Source organism: Gossypium raimondii, chromosome 3, assembly GCF_025698545.1.
Source record: "Gossypium raimondii isolate GPD5lz chromosome 3, ASM2569854v1, whole genome shotgun sequence".
Lineage (NCBI taxonomy): Eukaryota > Viridiplantae > Streptophyta > Magnoliopsida > Malvales > Malvaceae > Gossypium > Gossypium raimondii.
Window position 1 is genome coordinate 37,300,584 of NC_068567.1, and position 14,033 is coordinate 37,314,616.

Below are 14,033 nucleotides of genomic sequence, written 5' to 3' on the forward strand. Positions count from 1 at the left end.
CCGGAACTCTAAAAACGTAAAGAACATTAAAAACGGGGCTTGGAATCACTTACTATGGAGCTTGGAAGCTTGAAAACCCTAACTATGGCTTCCCCCTTGCTATTTTCGTTCACCATGGTGAAGATGAACACATTTTGCCATCTTTTTCCCTTTTTAATTCTTTTTATTACTAAATTACTAAATTGTCCCTAACTTAAAAATTTCCTATTTCACTTATCTCATGTCCATTTTTGCCTACCAACTTAGCCAATGGTCTAATTACCATATAAGGACCTCCAATTTAAAGTTTCATAACAATTGGACACCTCTAACATGTAGAACTCAACTTTTGCACTTTTTAAAATTTAGTCCTTTTGACTAAATTGAGTGCCCAAACATCGAAATTTTTTAACGAAATTTTCACAAAATCATTCCGTGAAATCGTAGACCATAAAAATATAAGAAAATTAAAATTTTCCTCATCGAATTTGTGGTCCCGAAACCACTGTTCTGACTAGGCCCAAAATTGGGATGTTACAAAAGATGAGAGGAAGGTGTGCAAGGTAGGAGCTGTGGCAGCGATGGGAGAGGGGACCGTTCAGAAGTGTGGTGGTTGAGGATTGGTTGGCTTCGTGTGACTAGTTTAAAGGTGAGAGGGCGGGCCCGATTTGACCGACGGTGAGGTGAAAGGGGAAGGGAGGGTTTGGAATAGCATTGGAGTGGGGGCGAGAAAAAACGAGAAGAGGGGGAAGAGATTGACGGTGGACGGAAAAGAGAATCGATAGGAGATAAAGCAGAATGGCACTGTGGGGGCTATGGGAGAGAAAAAAGACAAAGTAAAAGAAAACTAACTTAGGGTTTTCGGATAGAAATGGGACACGATCAGGTTTAGGCCCGTATTGGGCCGCACGCCCGTGTGATGCTTCTTCAGCCCATGTGTGATTTAAAATTTAATCCCAGTGTTCACACGGTTGTGTGCCAGGGCTTGTATGATCGTCCTTCACTTCTCCCATGCCCATGTTCGAGGCTGGGCAGAGCACACAGTCTTGCACACGCTCGTGTGACAGGCTGTGTCTCACACGCGACCATGTCTCTATCTTGCATTACTCACTGTTTTGTAATTAAATTGAAAAATTCACTCCAATACACACATGGCCTTGGACACGCCCGTGTGTCCAGACCATGTGTCCCACACAGTCATGTTTCCAGGCTGTGTGGATCGCCTTAGGTCTTGTAACAATCGATATCAGAAAAATTAAGTCCTAGAACTCACACGGCCCAAGACACGCTCATGTGTCTAGGCTGTGTGATGTACATGACCATGTCTTCAAACAGTGTAACTCTCTTTCATTTATTCCAACATGCACACGGCCTGAGACACGCCTGTGTGGTTCAAAATTTTATTATTATTATTTTTAAATTAACATGCAATAAAATTAAAAGAATTAACAAAATTTAAACATTTGGGTTGCCTCCCAAGAAAAGTCTAAGCTTGATTTTACCTTGTATGCGCATGGTTACGGTGGTTTTCAGAGCCCAAGCTCCTCTTTCTTGTTATCAATTTTAACACCAAAATAAGGTTTGAGTCGAGTATTGTTTACCTTAAATGTGCTAAACTCAGAATGTGTTACATCAACTGTATCGTATGGAAAAACGTTTAGTACCATAAATGGGTTCGATCCGCTTAACTCAAGCTCCAAAGGGAAAATTTGTGGATCTGATTTGTCTACTAGTACTCTGCCACAAACCTTGAATTGGTTCGATCTCATCACATGCATATCATGGCATTGCTTTCTGTCTTCATCGTGTTTTCTCAGTTTCTCCTCAACATGCTTTCACCATTCATTTAATTCATCGAGTTGTACCATTCGCTCTTCATATATTGCTCGGTTTCTATCACCTTGATTGAAACATGGCTCTAATATGTTTTCATAAGAGATTTCCTGCAAAGAATATTGAGCCATATGGTTACTAACATGAATAGAACATTTAATATCATCTCGCTCACTAAAGAATCTCACAGAATCACATGCTTGAAGAGTAATCTTTTCGTTACCTATACGAAGCACAAGTTCACCCATACCAACATCGATAGTAGTTCTAGCAGTGGCTAAAAATGTTCGACCTAAATCATAGGCACCTCACTATCCTCATCCATGTCTAATATAAAAAAATCCATAGGAATATAAATTTATCGATTTTCACAAGTACATCCTTAATAATACCCTTAGAATATCTAATAGTTCTATCTGCTAATTGAATACTCATCCTAGTGTTTTTCGATTTCCCAAGACCAAGTTGTTTAAAAATTTTGTAAGGCATGACATTAATACTAGCCCCTAAATTAGCTAAAGCATTTTCAACATTTAGACTACCTATAAGACAAGGAATAGTAAAACTCCCTGGATCTTTGAGTTTTTTCGGTAGTTTGTTTTGTAAAATGGCTGAGAAAACTCCATTGAGCTCCACAGTCGACGAGTCATCTAACTTCCTTTTATTTGTTAACAGCTCATTTAAGAATTTGATGTAATTTGGCATCTGTGAAAGAGCCTCAACAAACGGTAAGTTGATGTGCAATTTTTTTAAGAGCTTAAGAAATTGACCAAATTATTCGTTCGTGTGGTCTCTCTTCAATGCGCTTCGATATGAAACTCGAGGTTTGTATTCTCTAGAGACTGGCTTTTGCTCTTTCTTATCTTCCTCAAACTCATCATTGTTTACCATAACTTCTTGCCTCGTTTTCTGTTTAGGTTCAACTAACCCCTCCCTGTCTCGAACAGTAATTGCGTGAAGCTTAAATTTGGTATTTATAGGCTTTAGAATGCCTGAAAAGCTTAAAAAAATTTTCTGTGTTTTTGGGATGTGAATTACAAAATCGACATGGTTTGACACATGGTTGTGTGTCCAGCTTGTGTTGGAAGGCTCAGCCCTTGTGGCTTCTAAAATTTGGTCTATTTGTTTGATTTTCGCTCATTTTTCACTCAGTTTGCTCCAAAATACTCTCCTAAGTTTAGAAACATTAATTTAAAGGCTTAGGAGATAAAATTCAAGAATTTGCATAAATAATCATCCAAAAACACATTAACAATGGGATAAAATATGTTACTTTTATCACTTATCAATATTTATATCAGTTAGTCATGTACACATTATTTCATCACAAGAATTCATCCACATAGTTTCACATTTACAAACATAACCTTTAACTTAATTAACATTACAACTTAATCCATTCCACCCTAACTATTTAACAAGTAATTGAACTCAATCACAACATATATAGATAAATATTATATCACAAAAACAACAAATATTTAGTTTAACTAATTTACAGAGTTACCTAATCACAATAGCTTTGAACACTTCAACGACGACTACTCAATGACTTTTCCTTTCTCGCGATTAACAACCAACTGCTCTGTTTCTTGATCTAAATATATCATTTTCATCCAATTAACTAATTCAAATATTTTAAACACTCAAGTTCACATATATAACCCTTTATCAATATTTTATATATTTACCCTAAACTTTTACCTTTTATTGAATTTAGTCCATAATCTCGAAATTTTGAAATTTAAACACAATTAAACTCCAACCATGCTGGCCAAATTTCCGATAGTCCTTATATAACCCATATTTATCCCAATTTCATAAGAATTTCATGTAATTTTACTATTTTAACAATTTATTACTTAAAAATAAAATTTACGAGAAACGAGTGAGAACTTAGCTTACACGAAATGAACTTAACTTCGCTGAATCTTCTCAAGGTTAGAAAAATTGGGTTCAGATAGGTAGAAGGCGTATGAAAATCTGAAGCAAATGGAAATTTAGTTTAGTGTCAGGGATCTGGTTTTCTTGAAAGTATCTCTCTGGAAAAAGGTATTGAGGTTAGGAGGAAGGGCAAGTTGAGCACTAGGTTTATTGGACCCTACCAGATTCTTACGAGAATTAGACCAGTGGCTTATTAGCTTGATTTTCCTCCTGAGTTGGACTACATTCATGATGTATTCCATGTATCGATGTTGAGGTGGTATCGATCAGATCCTTCTGACATTATCTTGATTGAGGAGATTGAGATTAGACCGGACCTGCCCTTTTGAGGAGGAGCTTGTGTAGATTTAAAACAAAGAGGTACAGGGTTTTTGAAGGAAACATATCTCATTAGTTAAATTTCTTTATCGAAACACCATGGCATCAAGGAATCACTTGGGAGTCGGAGGACTCGACTCGTCAACAGTATCCTTATCTATTCAAATCAGGAATATTTTGAGGCTGAAATTTCTTTTTAGGGGGAGAGTTGTCACATCCCGAATTTCTAATTGATAAAATTGTAAAATTATAGAAAGAATGATTAATTGGCTTAATGGTTAAGAGTTAGTGAAGTTGTCCTTGAGACCCGAGTTCGATTCCCCTTAGATTTCAGTTTGACTCAAACACTAAAAAATCTGATAAACTTATATATTCAAAGACTTTATCTTAATTATGAAAAGGCTATCAATTTTTTTTAAAAGATTAAACTAATTTATATGTAGTGTTTTTTTCATTTTTTTCTCTGTTCCCCTTCTTGTCACCCACACCCTCATTTTCTCTCTCCTCTCTCAACTTTTACTCTCTTTTCTTCCTTCTTATGTAGCCCCATCAACATAATTTCCTCACCATTGTTGTGTTACCCCTTACTTCTTCCATTTGTGACACTATTTAGCTCATTTCCCTCCTCTTTAATTTACCTTTTAGTTGATGTTTTTGATACTCTTTTCCTATTTTTCCCTCCACCCATTGGCGCACGTTGGAGCCTTGATTGCTACCATAAAATTTATTGCATTGTCACCTCTCTAAGTCTCCTTCTCATCGTTCTTCTTTTGTTTTATGACTGATTTTTACACTCTTTGGCTAGAACCTTATTGATCTCTGTCAGGGTTTATTTGACTCTGTGATCACCATACATCACAGATCTACAAAATGAGTGAAGCATAAGTGCCGATTCTAGCGAGATTTAACGTTGTTTCCCCTTCCTTTTAATTTTATACTTTGACGGATTGTGATTAATTCCATAGCCAATTTTTTGTGTTGATTTTGTATTTTTTGTTGAAGGAACATATCTGAACATCCCGGATCAATAGTGACAATAGAAGTTGTTTGTATCTCTATTGTGAGCCAAAACAATGTAATAAGGGATCCTGAATATCAGATTTAAGTGCTCACTGTGTTTTCCTAATTTGGCTGAACCTTATAGGGTTGTTTTAGGCTTGTCCTAACTCGCATTTATTCATGTTGTGTACAGATCTAAGTGAGTCATGTCTAGATCTAAGTTGTAGAAGTTACATCTTTACGTTAGCGCATTGGATTCACATATATCAGGTGTGGATCTACCCTTTGTGTGTATTGGTAATTAAAAATGATATATTACAAACATGTGATAAATATTGTATGCCGAATTTGGGCATGGTCGAACGACCAGTGATAGTTTTGAGCTATATCGAGATTGGTAAGTAGTAAGAGGTAGTGGTCGAATGTTCAGGCCTAAAATTGAGCGTGGTTATGTGATATCTGAGTTGTATGTTGTGTTATATTAAAGGATAATATTGATTGACATTGTTAATTGTTTGCTTGAAAAAGCATGCCATTTATTAAAATTGTTAATATTGACAACATAAAAATCTGTCACTATTACCTAAAAATTTAAGTCATGTAAGTATGCCATATTGCATTGCATGGGGCTTGGTTTGTTGGATGACGGAAGAGTTCCGTAGAGTACCGATGGTTTATCTACAACATTTATGAGTCAGTATACTGCACCCCGGAGTATTGGCATCTTGTCTGCCAAATTGTTATTGGTGAATTACTCACAAACCAAATTTGCAGCTTATCTGCAAGTTGATATTTGTGGTTCAACCACACTAAGGTTTGGCTCCTAATGTATTGGTATTCGGATGACGGGTTGTAACACCCTATACCCAAATTGGTCGCTAAGCTTAGGTACGAGATGCCACACCACTGTCTCGTTCCATGTACATCAAATAGGAAGCTAGATTCAAGTAAACCGATCATTTTTAGTCGTCACGTATAAGTTTTAAGTCATCCAATTAGTTAATTAACATTGTTACATGCAAATCATTCGTTAATCAGTCATTCGTACAACCAGAATCATGCATAAGGGCTAATTAGCAAAATTTTATGAAACTATATATAGGTATCGATACTAACATTAAGGTATCGATATTTTCTTTTAGTGGTATCGATACCACTAGGAAAATTGATACCAATTGAGCATTCTATTTCTCGACCAAAATCTCATTCATCGAGAATTATCGATACTTGCCAAAATTTATCGATACTTTAGCCCCGAGTATCAATACTCGAGGTATGGTATCGATACCAAATCTCTATTCTAACGTCTTGCACGTGTGTAACACCCCAAACCCGGCGTAGACGTTATGGCCGAATCTGGCGATATCACATTGAAGTGTTTTTCGAAAACATAGTTTCAATGAAAAAAAACCCGTTCCATATTAATTCTCATTTATTGAAAACTCAAGTTGTCTTTAGCAGTTTGTTGATCATATTAGTTTGTTCTATATTTAAAAAATTGTTTGATGCAGAAGCTTTTATAGTATTTTACGAAAACGTGGTGTTTTGAAAAGCATACATCTTTTGAAAATCTGCGTCCTACTGCTATCAGTAATATTTTAAATAATTAAAATCTCAAATTAAAAATTAACAATTTAAAAATGCCTAATTACAATCAAATACCCAAATTAAATTATTTTCACTAAAACTCCAGTATAGAAGCAAGAGCGGTTGTGTGGCCACCTCCGAGTCTCTCGCAGCACCGGTCCCTAAGACTGGGGATTACCTGTAAAATAAATAGAGGGGTGAGTTTACGAAAACTCAGTGTGTAACCTCATATTAGAAAAATGGCCAAACAGGCCCTAGGCAAGTACAGTCTGGGCCTAAGCCTAATTCAATAACAGTTCAGTTTAGTTGGGCCTTAGCCTATTACAGTATTAGTGTGGCCTTAGCCCATTACGATGACAGTAACAGTTCAAACATGCAATCAAAAATCCTACCCAACCAGCCTCTGCACTTCACTCCATCTAGCCCAACACTCCATGTGGGGATAATATCACCCACCCATCCCTAGACTCCAAAATTAGCACTGGTTGCGGCACTAAACAGTATATTCAGCAGAGCTGCCAGTACAGTACACTTCCTCCAATAATAATCCCATTCCCATGCAACATATCATACATGTATGCAACATATATATATCGTGGCATGCTTATATACAGTCATACATAACATAAAACATACAACCATTTTATAACATAGGGCATAACAGTCATTTTACCACATGGGGGCATAACAATCATTTCATATCAGTTTGGGAGTTTAGGTCTACTTACCGACCCATCAGTAGGTCCACAGTCGTCTTGAGCGACTTGTGCAATCTTAACAGTCAAACAGTCTTCAAGAAAAGTCGTAGGAAGTTAAAGAGAATAGGAATCAGAGTTGCACAGCGAAAGCGTGGTGGTTCGTGTAAAAGTAGAAAAACGTATTGTATGGTTAAGCAAATAACGTGTCATCAAGAAAATTTTGTGGACAAAATTATTTTAGAGGGAAGAGTTGTAACATCCCAAAACCCGGCCTAGTAGTTTTGGGTTAGTAGAACTGGTCATTCAAGTGAGGGTTAAGTCAAATTTCGGAGAATAGGGTCGTAGATGAGTATTTTAAGTATGTGAGTAACGTAATCAGGTTTTTATTTTATTTTTAGATCAAAAAAAATTCAATTTTAAGGTTTAATTTGGAAAAAAGATGGTTTTTAATTGATTTAAGACCTAGTTGGAAAAATGGGAAAATTAGGAGTGACCAAAAGGGAAAGTTGCCCAATTTATGTAAATTGGATTTCACATTGCAGCCACTCACATTTTCTCCTTTACATTGCTGTCATTCAAAAAAAATTCTATTAAACCCAAATCCCCTAATTGACTTAACCTTTGTGGTTTTCTCACCTCCTAAACTCTGAAATCTCTCTCAATTTTTAAGAAAAGCCCCAAAACATTATCAATTTCCTCATACGATTTCCAAGTAAATTTTCAAAAAATCAACCTTTCATTTGTTCTTCTTCTCAATAAAGGTAAATTTTTGTTTTCTTATTAAGTTTTGATATATTCTAGATTCTAAAATGAAGTTTTGATTCGTTATAAAAAGAATTTCATGTTCTAGCCAAAATTGGGATCTTTAATGGCGGAATCCAAGCTTTCCAATTAAACTATTGTTTCTAAGTATTTTTCAACTTGTTTTGATGAGATTATAAGGTTTTTAAACTCATTTAAAACTTTCACTAAAGGATTTGAAGGCTAGTTGAGTTGTCATTAAAAATAGCCATGGATGTCAAAATTTTCGAAACCATAAGTCTAAGGAGTTTTGGACAGTTTTAGAGTTAAGAATCGTTCTCTAATGAGTAATTAGATTTTTAGAATTGATTTTAAATGATAGAAATAAGTTTGGATTAAGAAATTTGAGTTTCAGCGAATCTAGTCAAAAGTTTTAGTTTTAAGAAGAGCTAATTTTAGACCTGCATTTTTGAATTAAGATGTGTTTTGGTTATTAATTGCTTGCATACGTTGTGTGCTTATATGTATGAATTTTTGGAACCATTGGAACCCTCTTCGAGCAAGGTGAAAGGAAAGAAAAAGTTAGTTTTAGCTTTCGGCTGTCAAGTGAAAGCCCTAACAATGAGTGTTTTGGAGTTGCTGCTTGTAGGCACGATTCATAAGGTTAAATGAGAGCTTAGGAGTAGCCTAAAACCCTATCCTAAGTTTCGAAAGTAAGTCTTTCAATTCAATTTGCTTCTTTTTGAATTGTGATGAATATGTGTAGTGAGTTGTTGTAACACCCTAGTTTCTAGGGTTAGAAGTTTTGAGATTTATAGGTAGGGTCAGTGGTTAGGTCAGACAATTGGGTTTGTTGTTGGGTTTTAATGTCTGAATGGGCCTATTGGTTTGGTGGTTGGTAGTGTGTTAGTGTGCCTTTGGGTCTTTGGTTTGAGTCCTCAAGAGTGGGTTGAGGGACATTTTTTTATTTTGTTTTGTTTTGATTTAAAAGTAGAAATATTTATTAGTTTTAATTTTATTTTATTTGGAAAGAGGGTCAAGTTCTTTTTCATGTTCTTTTCTTCCTATTCCATACGTTTTCTTCTTTTATTCTTCTTTCACATTCTCTTTAGTACATTTTTGTTTTTTTTCTCTTCTGTATGTCAATTGGAACTCTGTTACTTTGATTCCACTCCATTTCTTTTGCGTTGTTGTACAATTTCGTTGACAAGGGTTCCAGAAACGATGGATTTGCGGCATCGATTATTTTAGGCATTTTAATCGCGAATTCAAGTGTGTGTGCGAAAGCCTTTCTGTTCTTTTAACGAATTGCTGCTTGGGTTCTGCGATATTCGATAATTTCGGTGTGTTTCCGCAATTGTTTGATATAGGTGTTGTTTTGTTTTGAGTTGATTGTGTATCATAGAAAAATCTAAAATTTCTGGTATATTTTTGGGTTTAGGTAATTGGGGGTCGGTTTGGTGGTGAATTACGTGTTTTTTAGGCTATTTCGGTGTTATTTTGTGACCACACAGGTGGCCACACGGGCGAATCACATAGCTGTGTAAAGTTGGGAATTAGGGTTTCCGATAATTTTTGGTGCCACACGGGCATGGGTCCCCACATGGGTATATGAGATTACCACACGGCTGTGTCTCCTCTGCTCTTACTTTTTAGCAGTTTTGGACAGTGAGTTACACGAGCTGTACACACAGGTGTGTGAGGCCTCCACATAGGTGTGTAGACCCCCAAACGGTCTGGGCAATTTCCACACGGCCGTGTGGCTTTATGTCACCAACTTTTGTACTGTGTTTATTTTTTACTTTTTTGTGATCTTGTGTGTTCCTACCCTCGGTTAGGCCTTAGTAATGGTGGTTAGGACTCTGTTTTGGCTCGAACATATCTGTTATAAGCAACTGTTGCATTAGTTAAGTGACTCATTAATGTGATGTTGCTTAATATTTAAATATTGTGATATAAGATGTTGAATCTGGTTGATTGAACGTGCAAACTTCTGATTTTGTTTATCTGGTGTGTGATTGTCTAGAAACTGTGTACATAGATTCTGTAATTGACTGACTGTTTACGAGCTTCTGTGTCTGTGTGACTGATTATGTATGCTGTGCATTTTTGCATTTGCATTATGGTTTCGGGTTTGGGATATGAAGTGAAGGAAGTCTGGTCTGACTTGGAAGTTTTAATTGCAAAACGTCTGTATAGCGATTTACCGCACAGTAGGATATCTCTGGCAGCTCAGTTGCATACTGATATTTACGCGGCTCAGTTCCACATACGTGGTGTGTAGGGATGGATGGGCCTTTCAAGTTCCTATAGGGTGTGCGTGGCTGGTTCGGCTTCTTAAAACTCATTTGAGGTGTGATTAAGGGACGTAGAGGTGTTTGGCTGGGTGGGTGGGTTTTTAATACTTGTGCATTCACACATATCTGTCTGTATGCCCTAACATTTGTGACTAATCTTGCGTGTATTGAGGTGTTAGCATAATGACACTTTGGAACGTTGTGTCTGTGTTGATAAGTGTTTTGGTGTTAACCCGTTGATGGGTTTTTCAATTGAGTTTTCGTGTCTGATATGGTATGCTTGAATTGTTACGTACGATGGGGACGCTGGTTCCATGTTTACCTTCTGGTTCTGTATATCTCTGTAAGTACGCTACGCTATTGAACTACTATTTGACATCATATTATATGATTATGTTGTTAGTTTGGTTTCGGTCTCACATTGAGCTCGTGTAGCCCACCCCCCTCAGTTTCCCTTTCTCAAGTGCTAGCATAATCTGAAGCTGGGCTCAGCATACCGGAGGTCTTGAACAGTCGCGTTTAAAAGTTAGTTAATAAGTCTTCTTTTAGTTCCTTTTTTGATAAATTGTTTTGAACTGTAAGTACTGTGGTTTAAATTTAATTTTGAACTTTATAAATTTTAACCTTGGAGTAATTTTGTAAAGTACCATTTTGACTAAACTTTGGAAACTATAGAATTATAAGTCTAAATGTTTTTGTCGTAATCTAAATTTTTCTGTTTAACTCAGAAATAATAGAACGGTTTAGCTAGATCAAGCTATTCCATGTTGAAATAAAACTTCAGCAATGCGTTTAGTAAAATTACTTCCAGGTCACTTCAATGAATAATGTAACCTCCGAGATTCGATCCAAACTTCTAGGTCGAGTGTTGGGACTTTAGATTTAGTGGTTTAGTGGTATGAGAGCTAGGTTTGCAAAAACTCGACCTGTATTTTTACGTATCTGTGTGCGCACGTGTTCATTTTAAAAAAGGTTTTGATAAACCGTACCACAATATTTTGGAATGATATGTGTTTTACTGATCTTGAAAAGATAAAATGTCTAAGACTCCGATGCTGGTCCAGGGTGAAAATTCGAAACTTTAAGATTAGAAATGTAGATTTTCGTATTTATTTTGTGTTTATTTATTGAAAATGTAGATACTCTAAGTTAGTCACAAGACCAATATGGATTCTGATGGTAAGAATGATCGTGAGGGTCAATCTGGTGAGACTCTCAAAGTGTCGTTGGCTTCTCCGATACCTAAGCTTATTCAGGAGTCAGAAGTCAATGCGATTCTACCAGCTTTGGGTAACAATAACCCAGAGGTTGGTACGAGGTGTTGACTCAGGTGGTGAGAGAGGTGTTAAAGAAAGTCTTTAAGGCTAGTTTAGAGAGGAATAGAGAGTTAGCTCAAGGGAGGTGTATGGATTGTGGGAAGAAAAGGGATCGTAGTCCCTTGAGGTTAGAGCCTTGGTCTGCGAAGAGTATAAGAATGCAGTTGGGTGTTAGTAAAGGTTATGTGGATTGTTTTGGTAATGGGGTGAGCGTATCGGTTTGTGGGCACTAGAAGAAGCGCCATTCGAGCTACTGTTGGAAGAAGTTGGGCGCATGTCTTAGATGGGGGTCCACGGAGCATCGAATTAGGGAGTGTCCGCGACGACATTAAGACAGGTATGGTTGTAGGTTGTCATGATTTTGTGTGCTATTTGTAAGAATGACATTGATTACTTATTCGTTGGATAATGTTTGTGTGTGTGATAAAAAAATATGTATCTGCTTCAGTGGCTAAGTGTTTTGATTGTGTGTTTGAGGTTTTAGGTTCGAGTGGCCATGTATGTAAGTACGTTGATTTGGATTAGAGGTTAGATGTTCGAGTTATGGGTGTGAGGTTTAAATATTTGGTACGGTAGAGCCTCAAGTTTAGAGTGCACAATGGGAGCATAGTCGTAGAGTTTGTGTTAGACAACTGTTCTGTTAATGGGAAATTTCAGGGACGAAATTTCTTTAAGGAGGGGTGAGTTGTAACACCCCAGTTTCTAGGGTTAGAAGTTTTGAAATTTATAGTTAGGGTTAGTGGTTAGATCAGACAATTGGGTTTGTTGTTGTGTTTTAATGTCAGAATGGGCCTACTGGCCTGGTGGTTGGTAGTGTGTTAGTGTGCCTTTGGGTCTCTAGTTCAAGTCATCAAGAGTGTTTTTAGGGACTATTTTCTTTATTTTGTTTTGTTTTGATTTAAATGTAAAAATATTTATTAGTTTTAATTTTATTTTATTTGGAAAGAAGTCAAGTTCTTTTTCACATTCTTTTCTTCTTATTCCATATGTTTTCTTCTTTTCTTCTTCTCACACATTTTCTTTAGCACGTTCTTACTTTTTTTCTCTTCTCTCTGTCAATTGGAACTCTATTCTTTTCATTCTACTCCATTAATTTTGCGTTGTTGTGCAATTCAGTCAATAGGAGTTCCGAAATTCGTGGATTTGAGGCGTCAATTATTTTGGGTGTTTTAATCTCAAATTCAGGTGTGTGTGCGAAAACCTTTCTGTTCCTTTAACGAATTGCTTCTTGTGTTCTGCAATATTCGAAAATTTTGTTGTGCCTCTGCAATTTTTTTATATAGGTGTTGTTTCGTTTTGAGTTTATGGTGTATCATAGGAAAATCTACAATTTTTGGTATACTATTGGGTTTAGGTAATTGTGGGGTTGGTTTGTTGGTGAACTACATGTTTTTTAGGCTGTTTCGATGTGGTTTTGTGAACACATGAGTGGCCACACAGGCGTGTACACCACACGGAATGGTCAAAAGGCCGAATGAAGTTGGGAATTAGAGATTTCGCAGATTTTTGGTGCGACACGGCCTAGCCACACGGGCATGTGTCCCCACACGGGCGTGTGAGATCACCATACGACCATGTCTCCTCTACTATTAATGTTTAGAACTTTTGGATAGTGAGTTACACGGGCTGGTCACACTGGCGTTTGTGGCCTTCACACAGGCGTGTGTGGCCTCCACATGGGCGTGTAGACCCCCACACGGCCTGGGCATTTTCCACATGGTTGTGTGGCCTTATGTCCCCAACTTTTGTACTGTGTTTGTTTTAGACTTGTTTATGAACCTGTGTGTTCCAACCCTTGGTTAGGCGTTAGTAAGGGTGGTTAGGACTCTGTTTTGGCTCGGACATATCTATTTTAAGCAATCGTTGCATTAGTTAAGTGACTCGTTAATGTGATGTTGTTTAATATTTGAATATTGTGATATAAGATTCTGAATTTGGTCGACTGAACGTGAGAACTTCTGATTCTGTTCATCTGTTGTGTGATTGTCTGGAAACTATATACATCGATTCTATAACTGACTGACTGTTTATGAGCTTCTATGTCTGTGTGACTGATAATGTATGGTGTGTATTTTTGCTTTTGCAGTATGATTTTGGGTTTGGGATACGAAGAGAAGGAAGCCTGATCTAGTTTGGCAGTTTTAACTACAATACCTCTAGCAGTTCAACTGCATAGTAATATTTATGTGGCTCAATTCCACATACGTGGTGTGTTTTTAATACTTGTGCGTGGCTGGTTCGATTCTTAAAGCTTCTTTGTGGTGTGATTGGGGGACAGAGAGGTGTTTGGCTAGATTGGTGGGTTTTTAATACTTGTGCAT